Source organism: Aethalodelphis obliquidens, unplaced genomic scaffold (assembly GCF_003676395.1).
Source record: "Aethalodelphis obliquidens isolate GAN/ISIS:26980383/991018 unplaced genomic scaffold, ASM367639v1 scaffold6, whole genome shotgun sequence".
NCBI lineage: Eukaryota > Metazoa > Chordata > Mammalia > Artiodactyla > Delphinidae > Aethalodelphis > Aethalodelphis obliquidens.
The window spans coordinates 2,102,939-2,117,109 of NW_020837950.1; positions in this window are offsets into that span (position 1 = coordinate 2,102,939).

Below are 14,171 nucleotides of genomic sequence, written 5' to 3' on the forward strand. Positions count from 1 at the left end.
GTTAGCCTTTCCTCTTTGTTTGGGGCATTGCTCTTCCGATGAACAGTGAAACCCAAACTCGGTAATGAAGCTGGGATTAGCTGGCTTGGAGGAGGGGGTCAGCTCAAGCCAGAGAAGTTGTTAGGCAACAGTGGTTTCTTATCTCAACTCCCAAGAGAAGCTTTTGGTCCTACCCTGGTCTTTCAATCTAAGACCTATTTGCATGCAGCATGGGGTTGGCACATACGGTGTCTCTGTATGAATTAGAGAATGGGCCACTTTAAAAACAAACAATTGCTACAAGTCTTCTCCTCCCCTGGCTAATACCGCTGAGCCTTGATCAGAGGCAGGATAGATCTCAGCCCCCATTCATCCCTGCAGCCAGGATAGCCCTGATTTGGGCCTTTGGTTTACTTTGGGGGAATGATATTCATTTGCAGTTGGGCTAGGGTACACTTGTGGCTACCTGAGGTCTGGGCTTCACAGAATTAATTCCCAAATATGTCTCTCACAGGTCTCCATCCAGTTAAGAACTTGGATCCTGGAGTAGGTTGCCTGATCCAAAGTTCATTTCTATCACTTAGTATCTCTGAACTGTTGGCAAGTTGGGTGAACTTGGGAAAGTTACTTAAACTTTTAATACCTGTTTTCACATTTGTAAAATAGGGATAATGGTAATATCTATTTTCTTAATAAGGTTGTTATATGGATTAAATGAGTTAATATTTGTACAGGGTGTAGAACAAAACTGGACATACAATAAGAACTCTAGAAGCTTACTTTTTCCTTTACTAGGCTGTAATCTCTCACCATTTCTTACCCGTTTTGAATATTTATTTATTTGTTTACTTATTTCGGCTCCTCTGGGTCTCAGTTGTGGCACATGGGATCTTGGTTGCAGCATGCAGGATCTTTAGTTGCAGCATGCCTGCAGGATCTAGTTCCCTGACCAGGGATCGAACCCGTGCCCCCTGTATTGGGAGCGCAGAGTCTTACCCACTGGACCACCAGGGAATTCCCTCTTACCCATTTTGAATCTCGCACATAATAGCAGAGTGGTGGCTCCTCCTGGCTCAGTGGATGGTGTTGACTGACTGACTGAATGAATGAATGGATGGATGCCTAGGGCAGAGCAGTGCCCTCAGGAAGCTACCTGCCCAGGTGGGGCTCCGCCCGTTAAGCCCAGCCCTGAAGTAGAGGAATTAGCAGGAGGAATGAGGTTCCCTACCCTTCCTGCTCCCACTGAGTTCACCAACAGGCCGAGATACTGCTGGTTACCAACGGATACTGTTAAATGAATAAAGACGTCTGTGGTCTTTGGGGCTACCCATCTGGCACCTTGCAGGAAAGTGAAACAGAGTGTGAAACACACCTGTTCTCTCTGGCCTTTTAACTGGCAGGACTTTAATTGCCAAGGGGTGGGAGAGGTGGGCGGTCCAGGCTTTGAAAAAGCCAGGGGATTAATTGTGTGTTAATGGATGGTTGTGCAGGCGTTAGGGGGGCAGCCCTGTCAGGGAGGGAAGTGGGGAGCAATAGAACATTCTGGCCTCTTTATTCCTAACTACTATATTCCTTGTCGGAAGCCAGATGGCCCAGACCAAGAGGAAAACAAATTCACTTTGGGAAGAGAAACCTTAGAGCGTGTTTCTAGTGAGTAATGATCCTGGGAGGCATCTCCAAATCTGGAGCTGTCCTTTGTTCCCCGCATTTCAAATAGAGAATTTTCAACCTCCTGTCAAGGCATTCAAGGCCTTTCAGGGTTTGAGGGTTTCAGCCCCCATCCCCTCCCCCCATCGAAATTCCTCTGTCCTTTAAATCTTAGTGTGCATTTTGGCCTCTGTGCTATCGCTATTATCTTTGTGCAAAATGCCCTCTTCCTCTTTGACTGCTTTGGTTAAAAACCTAACCATTCTTTAGGGCTCCATTTAAATTCATTTCCTTCAAGATGTCTCTGAGATCCCCTTAACCCGAGTCATTTTAAGACTCTCATAGTCCCATGTATTTTCTACTTCTTTATGCCCCAAATATATTAAAAATTTAAAATATAACTTTGCTTATCAAATTACTTATTATTTTTAAAACATTTAATTTATAATTGCTTATGTTTTTTGGCAAATCATTGTTTATCCTTGGGAATTCTGGTAAAGTAAGAAAATCTATTCTATAGATTGTTTTCAATTTATAATGACATTTTATAAATATTAAATTTAACTATCATTGAAGATAATAAATACTTATAAATTTTGGTTTTGTAGTTTTTCTTTACATATTAGGGAGCCATTACTTTTTTATAGGCTCCCCACCTCCATAGGCCCTTGGAAAGCTGGGTGGCCATACCCTATAACTTCTAAAGGGGATAGAGCTCTGTCACCAGCAGATGTGCTCTCTTTTTTCTTGACCACAGGCTTTCTGAACCTCTAATGGAGTATTAATTTTGATCAAATTCCATTCTTGATTCAGTATCCAGCTAACTATGGGAAACAGAGGTACACAGGATATGGTTACAACCAACCAAAAAGATGCCACAATTGTGAACTTGTAGGCACTGAATAATATGCCATGAAAACATAGAAATCAAACATGTCAAATTATAAGGAGAAATTTACAAACTCAGCATAATAATTGTAGATTTTTATATACTAGTAGATTAATAAGAGTACACAAATTGTAAAAGATACAGAAGACTTGAAAAACACAATTACAAGCTTGATGATATAAATACTTATAAAACCCTGCACTTAACAATGAGACTATACATTAGTCATAAGCACACACAGAGCACGGTCCCTAGAAGACGTCATACTCTGGTGAGATTGTCCTTAGACCAAGCAGCACAAATGAATGAGGAATTCACTCTGTTTATTTTGGTTATGGCTGAACGGGGCTGTCACCAGTGGTGTCTGGAAAGGTTTTGCAGAGTGGGCTTGAAGGAATTCACTTGTTGAGTTGGGGAGGAAGGAAAGAACATTCCAATAAGTAGAACTAGATTATATAGACAACAAGAGCTGTGCCTCAACCCCACCCAGGGAAATAGCAAGTACTTCTATGTGACTGGAGTATAGGGAATTTTGAGAAAAGACACTGGAAACTTAAGCAGTGGCCATAGCAGAGAAGGCCTCACAAGACAGGTCCAAGAGTATATACTTTACCCGGCAGTGTAGCAGTTTCCAAACCACAGATATCTAGACACGGCCACCGTGATTTTTGCCATATCCATTCACCAGTTGCATTTCTTTCTTCTTCAACTCAACCAACTCTAAAACTCATTATTGAAAAAAGAAATTGGATATCACCTCTGTAAGTGAATAACAATTAACCTTGTCATTGATAGAAGTTAATTATTTAAAAGATACAACGAAAGCACAATAAGATTACTATATTCTAGTTATATGTGTGGACTAGCGTGAGCATCCCACATCTCCTTTCCCCAATAAAACCATAAACTCTGAATGTGCTACCACTCATGGCTTATTACTCACATTTAAAAACAGATTAATGCAAAAGATGAAATATCTAATGGTGGAATCACAGGGCCTTCAGAGTAGCTCATTTATTTGGATCACATAGATAATCCTTCACTTCACCAAATGTTTCTGTGTATGTTAGGCAAATTACATCTCTATCTCAGTCCACAGAATAAGGTAATAATAAATTCCATCTTAACAGATGGCATAATTAACAGTTATGGCGAACATTTGATGAGTTTGTATAGCAGAAGTTCTTTGGTCGTAATCTGATGTTTATTGAGTGCTTGTTATAGACAAGGCACTCTGGTAAATGTTTTATAGGCATTACTTAATCCTCATAGCGCCCTATGAGGTAGGTATTATTATAGTTACCATTTTATAGAAGATGAAACAAGACTCAGAGAGATTACATAACATGCCTAGGATAGCACAAACAAGCAAGTCAGAGCCAGAACTTGAACTCTAACTTTCATGGCTCTTAAGTTCTCAATATTAGTTCTAATAAATATTTTATTTTCCTTTTCTCAGAGGCATTTCCTTTTCACCAGATTTTATTTAGAGGTAGAGGATTAGTGTTACTAATATTGCCAGGTAGGAAGTAGAAGGAAGACATTTACCCAAATCTGATGACTACCAGTTGGCTGGATAATTATTTTCATGCTTTACTAAGTTTACTAAGTTGTTAAACCACCTCCGATCATTCAGGAACAAAGGCCATTCAATCAATTCAGGGAAAAAATTCTTCACATTAAACAGCTGAACATCCTCCCTTGAAGATGATCTGGTTTTATTTAATGAACCTCGAGAAATGTTCGGCTTATTGTGTTTTTTTCCTTGTGTTGGGTGCTAGAAAGCTCAGGGTGAAACTGTAGCCTTCCATCTCCAACTGATTTATCCACTGACCTTAACCCTAGTTTTCTCTTATTTTCTAACATTATTATCTCCTTGGCCCGATTGCCTCATCTATTTATTTATTTGCTTTTCTTTGAATTTAAAATTAATGTTTAAAGTATATGAGGGTATCTTTACAAGACTATACTATTAAGACTCCAACAGAAATCTAGACAGTCCTGTGTGTAAACATGTTCACTTATTGTAGGTTAACTCTTTTCCATTTTCACAAAAGTTTCTGGATCCGCTTCATGATTCCACAGAAATGTTGGCGACTGTTGGAACTAAATGCCTTCCTCCGTTGAAAACCCCTAGTCTTCCTTTTCCTTAATTTTCATTAAATCTGGGAGTTCAGGGTATTTGACAAGTAATCTGTTTACTTCCTCCATTTCAATTACTTTGTTGTGTATTTTTATAAGCTACCTTAAATTCTTCTAAGAAGCTGGAACATAAGTACAGCAATTAATTACTTCATTAACAAAATGACTAGCCCCAAGTCCATTTCCCCGCTCCCTCAATCATTTCCTGGATTGGCTAATCCACATGCAAATGTCCACAATGCCTGAAAAAAATCTTCATTTTATTTTTCTAAACCATCAAAGTGAATAGTTTGTTACCATTATGAGAAATAAAAAAGCCTAATCAAATCTAGGCTATTGATCCGTTTTACGCCTCTTGAGGGGTTTCCTGAGGTATCGATCGGACATTTGTTTTATTTCTCTAATAAGGAAGCTCCAGCGGCTCACCTTGGAAGGGCTGGGGGCAGGAAAGGACCAAAGAAGTTTGCAGGCTCCAAACACCAAGCTGGAACCAGAAGCCCCTGGCTGGACCAGGGTCCCATTTCTGTGTGCCGTCCAGCTGGCACCAGACCAGGGTCCAAGGTATTAGCCGAGAGCTCAGCCTGTCCCTGTACAATGCGGCACCTGGTTTCTACTTGACCTATGGAGTCGCAGTGCTGTGTCTCTCCACAGCTGGGAGAGCTCCCCTGCAAATGTGCAAGGTTACAACAGAACTATTGCTATTATTATTACTTATTTTTTAAACACCGAGTGGGTTCAGGTCTGATTACCAGTGATGTCCAAGACTGTTAAATTAGGGGTCTGTTGTGTAGGGCCTGGTATTAGCCTGTGTCTCCCAGGAGAGGCATGTCCCCAGGCCTGTAGAAGAGAAACTCCTCTTCTTCCCCACTCAGCAGTGCATCTCTCCTGAGCAGGAAAGGACTCGTCCAGGCAGAAAGAGGCTATTAGCCTGAGCCCTGATGCAGAGTCATCTTCAATTCCCCAGGAACCATCAGAAAACAGGCTTTCCCCGAGCCCATCGTTTGTGATCCAGGGCACTCTTTTGCCTGTGTGAAGGGCGTGTTGTCTGGGCTTGCAGCATAGCCTCGGATATAAGAAACTTTCTCCATGGTACTTTCCCATTTCCCTTTTAAATGTCCTTCTTTGCCATATCTGGCTGATGGTAATTAAAGACAAATACTTGGGCTTATTACACATTGTTTCTAATGCTGGGAAAAAGCATTGCCACACTTTCAAGTCTTCTACACAGAGCTTCTCAGATTGTTTGGTCTCAGGACGCCTTCACACTCTTACAAATTATTACAGACACCGAAGGGCTTTGGTTGATATGCGTTGACTTGTGTTGATATGTCTGTGAGTATTTACTATTTTAGGAGTTTAAAATGAAAAACTTAAAAATACTTATTCATCAATTGAGGACTAGTAATAATAAACATGTGTGTTAACATAAATACAATTTTGATGAAAATAACTATTTTAAGAAACTAAAAATAAATGTAATGAGAAGAAGTCACATTGCTCTACAGTTTTTGCAAATCTCTGATATCTGGCTGAAGACAGCTGGATTCTCATATTGGCTTCTTCATCCAGTCTGTTGTGATATCACATGCCATGTAGCCTCCAGAAAACTCCACTGTATACTCACAAGAAAATAAGAGTGAAAAAAGCAAACAGTACTCTAGTATTATTACGAAAGCAGCTTTGACTCTGTAGATCCCCTGAAAAGGTCTTGGCACCTGCTCCAGGGTCCTGGGGCCACACTTTGAGAACCAGGGACTACTGTGTGTTATCCTTGCTCTAACACACAGGAGTTACAGGAAACAAGCCCTTCGGAATATTTGATTTTATTGAGCCATCCATTTTTGGACAGTGTACACGATCCAATTTATCCAAGCCCTAGCATTCATTTAGGTCTTTTCACCTGGGACTCATTTTCACCTAGGTCCACCTCCCTGACTTTGAAATATCCGACGTATGCCTTCAAGTACTCAAGCATTCCGACACACAAATGACTTACTTTCTTAGTTGTAGCTTTAAACTCCTGGGAGAGAGCTCTCTTGGTTCACCTGAGGCCATTCCACTCTGCTTAAAGCTTAGGGTCAGGATTTAGGAATATGATTGGCCTTGCTTGAGTCAAGACCAAAGGACAGTGGCCACGGTGTTAGGGTGACACGGAATCATGATTCAACGTGGAGTATGTGGAAGTTCTTTGAGATTTGAGTCTAAGGCATGTGTGTATCTGTGTGTGCTTTGCATGAGAGAAGGATTAAGAGAAGTGAGGCGAATTTAGAATCTCCTGGTAAATGATTTCTTTAAACTGCCCTCAACATTCTCTCTGATTGCCCCCTCTGTTATCCCACTTGTGTTCCCCTCCTTCATTTAAACACTGATGTCCCTTCCTGGCAGGATGAGGGGCTGCTGCATACCCTGTGGACAGCCAATTGCCCCCCTTAACCTATTCAGACCTTAATTGACAGTTTTTTCCTTTGTGGCTTCAAAGGACATTCACCCACTAATATCCTGTTGATGGTAGCTATTTACTTCCAGGAAAGGAGTTCCTGGAATTCATAAATGCAAGAGTAAAACAAAGCAGGGAGCCACAGTCTTTAGCAGTCCCCACCCCCAGGGGTGTTCCAGAGTTTCTAGGGGACTTTGCTGTTATCAGTCAATCTTTCCCTGCCATCTGTGCCTTTTGTTTATAATGCAGTTGATTAAAATCTGCTTTTATTTAACCTAGCAATTTCAAGTTCAGTAATAAAGGGAAATTAGCTCCAGGATTTCCAAGAGAATCATTTGGGCTATAATTTCAACGGCCAGAACCCAAACAGAGTCTTTCGTGCTATATTCACACCACTGCCTGTTCTACGTTCCTGCTTAAAGCTTATGGACAGCATCTTTATCTGCTCAGGGGCCTCTGGAAACTGAGCCTGGACTCAAAGATCAAACGCAAATATTGCACAACCCAGGGGGCTAAATTAAGCCAGTTACCCCCTAGCAAAACTTAGCATGAGCCAATGAAAGTGAGGAATTAAAATAATGCTTTCATATCATAGTGCATATGAATTGGTGTCCAGAGACCTTCTCCCAAACTGCTTCATTGGTGAGGAAGGGTCATTGCTGACATTTACCGGTCCTGCTCTCAGCCAGCCATGAAGATGGTGGGTGATGATGGGATGTTACCATCATCACCCCATGAGGAAACCGAGGCTTGGAAAGGTCATGTAGTTTGCCCAAACTAACTAGTAAGTCATAGATTAAGAAGTTGCTTCTAAGCTGTCTGATACCACTGCTTGACAAGTTAACCACTGCACTATTCTGAAGTAGCTAGGGCGAATGAAAGACATTCTAAGTAACGATGTTTCACTGGAGTTTACGTTACCAACTAGGGAAAAGCTTGTGGTCTGTCTTCCCTCTGTGCCCACCCTCCCTCTCCCAAGCCCTCCCACTCCCACTAGAGGATAAGCTCCATGAGGGCAGAAGCTTTGCCTACCTTTTTCCCTATAGGATCCCCAGCGCCTGGAAACACAAAAGTGTTCAATAAATGCCTACGATGAGTGAGTGAGTGAATGAATAAATGAATGAATACACGAACAAACAAATGGAATTGCCCCATGGGATACTCATTTCTGATTTATGAGGGTTTGTCTTGGGACAGACCATAGCTTCCCATTTCATTCACTCTTTGCAGAATAAGGCAGGGTTTCCATTATTGGGGAAAAGTCTAGCTTGGTATCGAAGCCAATTTTTTCCCATACAAATAAATACCTTTTATTTAGTTCCCAAACATTTACTGAGTTCCTGCTAGGTTCTGTGCTAGGTGCTGAGGATATAAATGTGAGCAAGACTCAGTCCTCATTCTCACAGAACCTACAGTCCACTGGGGGAATGGTACAGCAGCAAATGAGCAATTACAATTCATATGATGATTGTTAGATGGGCAAGATCTGGTGTTCTGGAAGGTACACAGAGGAGGGCACCCAACCAGAGGCAGGGGTGGTGAAGGGGAGGCCATCTGAGAAAGGTACCAGGAAGAAGTGACCTGAGGATACATAGGGGTTGAGCAGGTGAATTATCCAATCATGGGTTACGTAAAAATAGATTTTTAAAACCATAACTTTTCACCTTTGAAGAATATATCTCTTCTATATTTTGAGTGCTACCCCCAAAGAACTTTCTAGTATTTAAACAGCATCTCCATCCAACATCAGAATGGAGTTGGGAATGAAGACATCATCCTGATAGTTATGTGTTTATACAATTCTGCTGTTGAACAGGTGTGTAGTGCCTTTTGTTTACAAAGGTGAGGGGTTGGCACACCTCACAATGGCCCCATTGTCAGAATGGCTCTTGGGTGTGTGATAAGCACATCCAGGATGGCTGGACACTGGGTTCAGGGTAGTGCAGAGCACACTGGGAGGGAGAGATCCCAGCAGCTGACAGGTAGGAGGAGGAAGAGGAAGGGGTCCAGGGAGGTGGACAAGGTGCGTCTGATGGCTCTTGCAGTGGGTGATTAATGAAGAGCTGAAGGCCTACAGGGCCCCGCTTACATAAGTTAGAGTGGACGGGACCCTGGCTAAGCAGGTGGGAGATGGGGTCATGTGGGAATTGAGGGCATTGACCCTGGGCATCAAGAACACTTCTCTCGGAGGGGAGGAGAGGGGGCTGCTACCTGCCCTGCCATACATTGTGCCCTGCCCCAAGATGCCTGGACTAGAGGTTTGATGGGGGCTGAAATCTAGCCCACCTTCCACTCTCCTTGCTGAGCACAGGCTCCGGACGCGCAGGCTCAGCGGCCATGGCTCACGGGCCCAGCCGCTCCACGGCATGTGGGATCTTCCCGGACCGGGGCACGAACCCGCGTCCCCTGCATCGGCAGGCGGACTCTCAACCACTGCGCCACCAGGGAAGCCCACAAAACCATTTTTGACGGTTTGACTCACTACTTGATCCCCAGCACCTAGAACAGGACCTGACAAATAGTTCAATAAATATTCGTTGAATGAATGCATGAATATCTAGATACAGGAGCGGGTACTAGGAGTGAGGACGCTCCTAGATGGTGGTGGAGGAGTCCATCTGCCCTGGGCAGAAAGCCAAGTGAGCCTTATGCCCCCATCCCTGCAGCCTGGGGAGCCAGCCGCAGAGTAGGGCTGGTTCCGCAGCTCTGCCCATTAGCCACAGGCCTCAGGTTGGCCCTCGTTATTCTGGAGATTTTCACTGCCTGCGGCATTGCAAGAGAGTGTCATGGTTTACAGAGTATAGGCTTTGAAGTCAGCAATTGCTGATGCCAAACCTAGCTCTCTGCACGGGCTCTTGCACAGACCACTTCACCTTGTTGAGCCGTGGTTTCCTTATCCGTAACGTGTGAAGAAGAAGAATAGGATATGATGGTTAAGCTCCTCTGCTCTACATTTTAATTGCCTGGGTTATACTCTCAGCTCCACCACTTACTAGCTAGCTAACTCTCCCCGCACCTCAGTTCCCTTATTTGTAAAAAAACGAATAATGAGAGTGCCTCCCTCATAGTGTCATTGTGGGCATTCAATGAGTCAATAGAGACAAAGCACTCAAGACAATGCCGGAAACAGCCGCCTTCCCCGTCAATGTCATCCCAACTGTGGTCATGAGGGCATGTGGAGATAATAAACATGCCCAGCGTAGTGCCTGACGCACTGTAACTCCCTCCCGCTCCACTCCTTTCATTCCCACTGTCATTACCCGATGGGCCTCCCCTGTGAACTCACAGGAGATTCCATGTGACCATCATGGTTTTTTTTTTTTGTTTTTTTTTCTGCGGTACGCGGGCCTCTCACTGTTGTGGCCTCTCCCATTGCGGAGCACAGGCTCCGGATGCGCAGGCCCAGCGGCCATGGCTCACGGGCCCATCAGCTGCTCTGCGGCATGTGGGATCTTCCCAGACCGGGGCACGAACCCGCGTCCCCTGCATCGGCAGGCGGGCTCTCAACCACGGCGCCACCAGGGAAGCCCACCATCATGGTTTTCATCCTAAACCATAAGGACTTCATCCACCGCACTGGTAAGGGAGGATGAGGACACCCAACCTTGCCTTTCCTGTTCTTGTCCTTTACAAGTGGCTGAGAATCTGGAAGGGCAACAGGCTGTGGACAGACCCTGTCCTGAAGGGGAAGATGATCTGAATTCAGTTATTGGTCCATTTGCCTGTCTCCCATGAGATTCTAGGGTCCCTACAGACAGGTTCTGGCCTTGGTAGTACATTCCCAGCCTCTAACGAAGCATGGGGGTCCTACGTCTCATTCTTCCCTACTTTCAGGTGGGCACTTGTGGCTGAGAGGTTAAGTCACTGCACCAGGGCAGGTATGCCTCCCGCCCTGCTAGTCACTGTATCTGTACCTTCTCCTGTGCCAGGCATGTGACAGCCACTCAGACATGTGGACAAGAACCAAAGGAAGGAGTGCAACCTGTCCAAGGTCTGATTTCAAGACCTGAAACTTTAACCAGCCCTACTTGACCTCACCCTCTCCTTTCTTTACCCTACACTATATCTTAGACCTCAGCCAACTGAGTTTTGGTTTGGCTTTTTTGCATTTTTATTGTAATAAGAAACACATAGCATAAAATTCACCACCTTAACCCTTTTCAAGTGTACAGTTCAGTTGTGTTAAGTACATTTGCTTTCTTGTGAACCACAACGATCTGAGTTTTTAAAGTTCAATGACATAACACAGTTCATGTCTATTGTCTAAGAGCTCATGAACATGTCAAGTTGTTGACATTTTGAATCCCTTCTTGGAGTGGGGTTGTTTGCTCTTCTGCTAAAGTTTGTTATCCAGTGTGCTAAACAGTCAGGCCTGTCTCATGGAAAAAAACATTAAGGAAAAGGAAAGATTTCAGTTCTGTATTTTGGTTTTGCAGTTCAGGGCCATATGTTTACAAAATAGAGTGTATGATCCAACTTTCACTGCACAGTAGGAACTAAATAGGAACTCTAGTGGAATTTTTCCAAATTCTTCACATCAAGGAAAACACTCCTGGTGCTTTTTTTTTAACAAAAGAAAACAATGTGAGCACATTTTAATAGTTTTATTTTCTATTTTTAATACTTTCCAGGTGACATAAGGGATTTCCCTTTTTTCTGGTTTTTAGAAAATTTTGACTTGATTCCCTGAGAAAAACATGCACATTGCAAAAAAATTCAATATGTAACAAATGTGATTAAGAAAGTAAAATTTTAATTTAAATTTAATTAATTTTTAATAATTAATTAATTTTAATTTTTAATTAAAAATAATTAATTAATTTTTAATTAATTTTAATTTAATTTTAATTCAACCTGTATTGATGACCATTGTTACACATTCTTCTAGACCTTCCTTGAAAATATGTACACACAAAGACATATATAATCATATTTCATATATAATTTGGTGTACATTCTTTTAGACATTTCCCTTAATATTATACAATATCTGTTTTATAGTATCAGAGATTATATCATATATATTATTTTGCAACTTGCATTTTTCATTTAAATAGCTTGGACAACTTTCCATGTCAGAACACACAGATCCTTTTGAATGGCTAAATGGTCTCTCATTGTTTGTACCGTAATCCATCTATCAGGTCCTGTACATTGGGCCATATCTAGGTTTTGCTCTCTCTGTAACGCTGCGGTGAGCATGGACAGGGCCACCCCCTTGCAACACCCCTTGGTCCACGGTACAAGACGGAGTCCTTGTACTTTCTCTTGAATTTTCTATTCCCTTGCCATTACCCTGGCTCCCTGGAGCGCCCTCTTGGTGTCTCTGGCACATGTCACTTGGCCTCCTGAACCTCAGTCCAGGGAGGATAAGTACTCTTGCCAACTTCTCCCCTTGGGGCTGTTGAGAGGACTCATGAGATCAGATCTGCCGAGCACTTTATGTTCCCTCACTAACTGGCGATACATAATTATAAAATGTTTTCGGTTCCAACAGAGTTTTTGCATTCCTTTCAGGAAGAAGTGGGAGCCCATTTAAAATGTATATGTTGGTATAAACGCATACAGCTTGTCCGTTGTGTTCTAAGTGATGCCATGGAGAGTGGGGAGCTCACCCACACCGGGGTCAGGCGCAGGTTACTTCCTGGGTCTGTAGGCTGAGAGGCAGGGGAGACAAGTGGGCCCCTAGTGGAGGGGTTGCATACGGGCATGCTGTCCCTCACCCAAGATTGTAGAGGAAAACAAGCGCTTCCTGCTTTTCTGAGCTCTTTTCATGCTTTTCTACTCAATACTCAATTATCAAGCATCTACCCCAAGCCAGGAGAGAAGCAGGGAGAATCCAGCAATGAACACAGAGTCCTTGCCTTCAGGAAGCTTGCAATCTAGTACCTAACCCAGACGGCAGCTGCAGCCTCCATGGCCTTTGAGATATAGGAGAGCTGGGTTCGAATTCCCAAATCCATGCCCCGCAGAAACCCATAGCCCTCCAGAGTGTGAGCAAACTACCAGCTGAGGGTCTACAGCCTTGACGCCCTCTCCCCGTGACCACTGCTTCCATGTGGACTACCTCTGTGCAGTAGGGACCTGGGGTGAATGTGAGCCCCTCCTCTTGTCCCACAAACCCCTCTTCTCCCTAAGCATTCATAAGTTTAACAAACTTCACTAAACATTTCTGAGGTGTACGGTAGGAAAGACGCCTTTACATCACAGAGAGGCAAAGAACTTCAGATGAAAACAGCTAACACTTAAGTGGTGCTTACTCTATGCCGGGCTCTGATCGAAGCACTTTCCTCTGTTAACTTACGTAAACCTCCCAATAAACCTAGGAGGTAGATACTATCATTGTCCCACTTTAAAGATGAGAAAAGTAAATGTGGCAGATACTGTGGGATCCTCCCTGTATCCCTTCAGCCTTCGCCATTTCAGCCCTTGCCAGGCCAAGTTCCAACTGCTACCATCGCTGTTCTGAGAGCTTTCTCTGTCCACATATAGTATGTCAGGTGTGCTGGGAAATTATTGTCCCCTGAAAGCAGCCCTCAACCAATGACGGACAGGAGTCAGTATATAACTCCCCCGGCTCCCTGGCCCCTTGGGTGTGATAACTCAGAGGCATGTGTGCCACGGTGTCCCTGGAGGGCTTACACTCCAGCTCTTCACAGTGGAAACTTGCTCAGTAGCAGACACTTGTTGACCTTTTGCCCTTCCCCACCTCACTCTCCCGCTCCCCTCTGCATGTTTTCCAGAATCACCTCCAGATAAACTACTTGCACTCAAATGGCTATTTCAGGGTCTGCTCCTAGGGAAAGCTACACTAAGATGTTGACTTTGTATCCAAGGTCACACAACTGCCTGGATTCACACCCAGGGCGCCTGGCTTGGAGTCTCTGATCTTTCCCACGACATCGCAAGGCCTCTCCACGTCAGATGGAATGCAAGGCATATCCATGTAAGGGCATTTCTGACCAAAATGGTGGAGTAGGAGACCCCGGCCTCTGTTCCCCTACAAAGATCACCAGTTATACAGGTATCCATGAACAAAAATAGCTTTGGGAGAGCTCAGGATTCCACTTAAGGAAC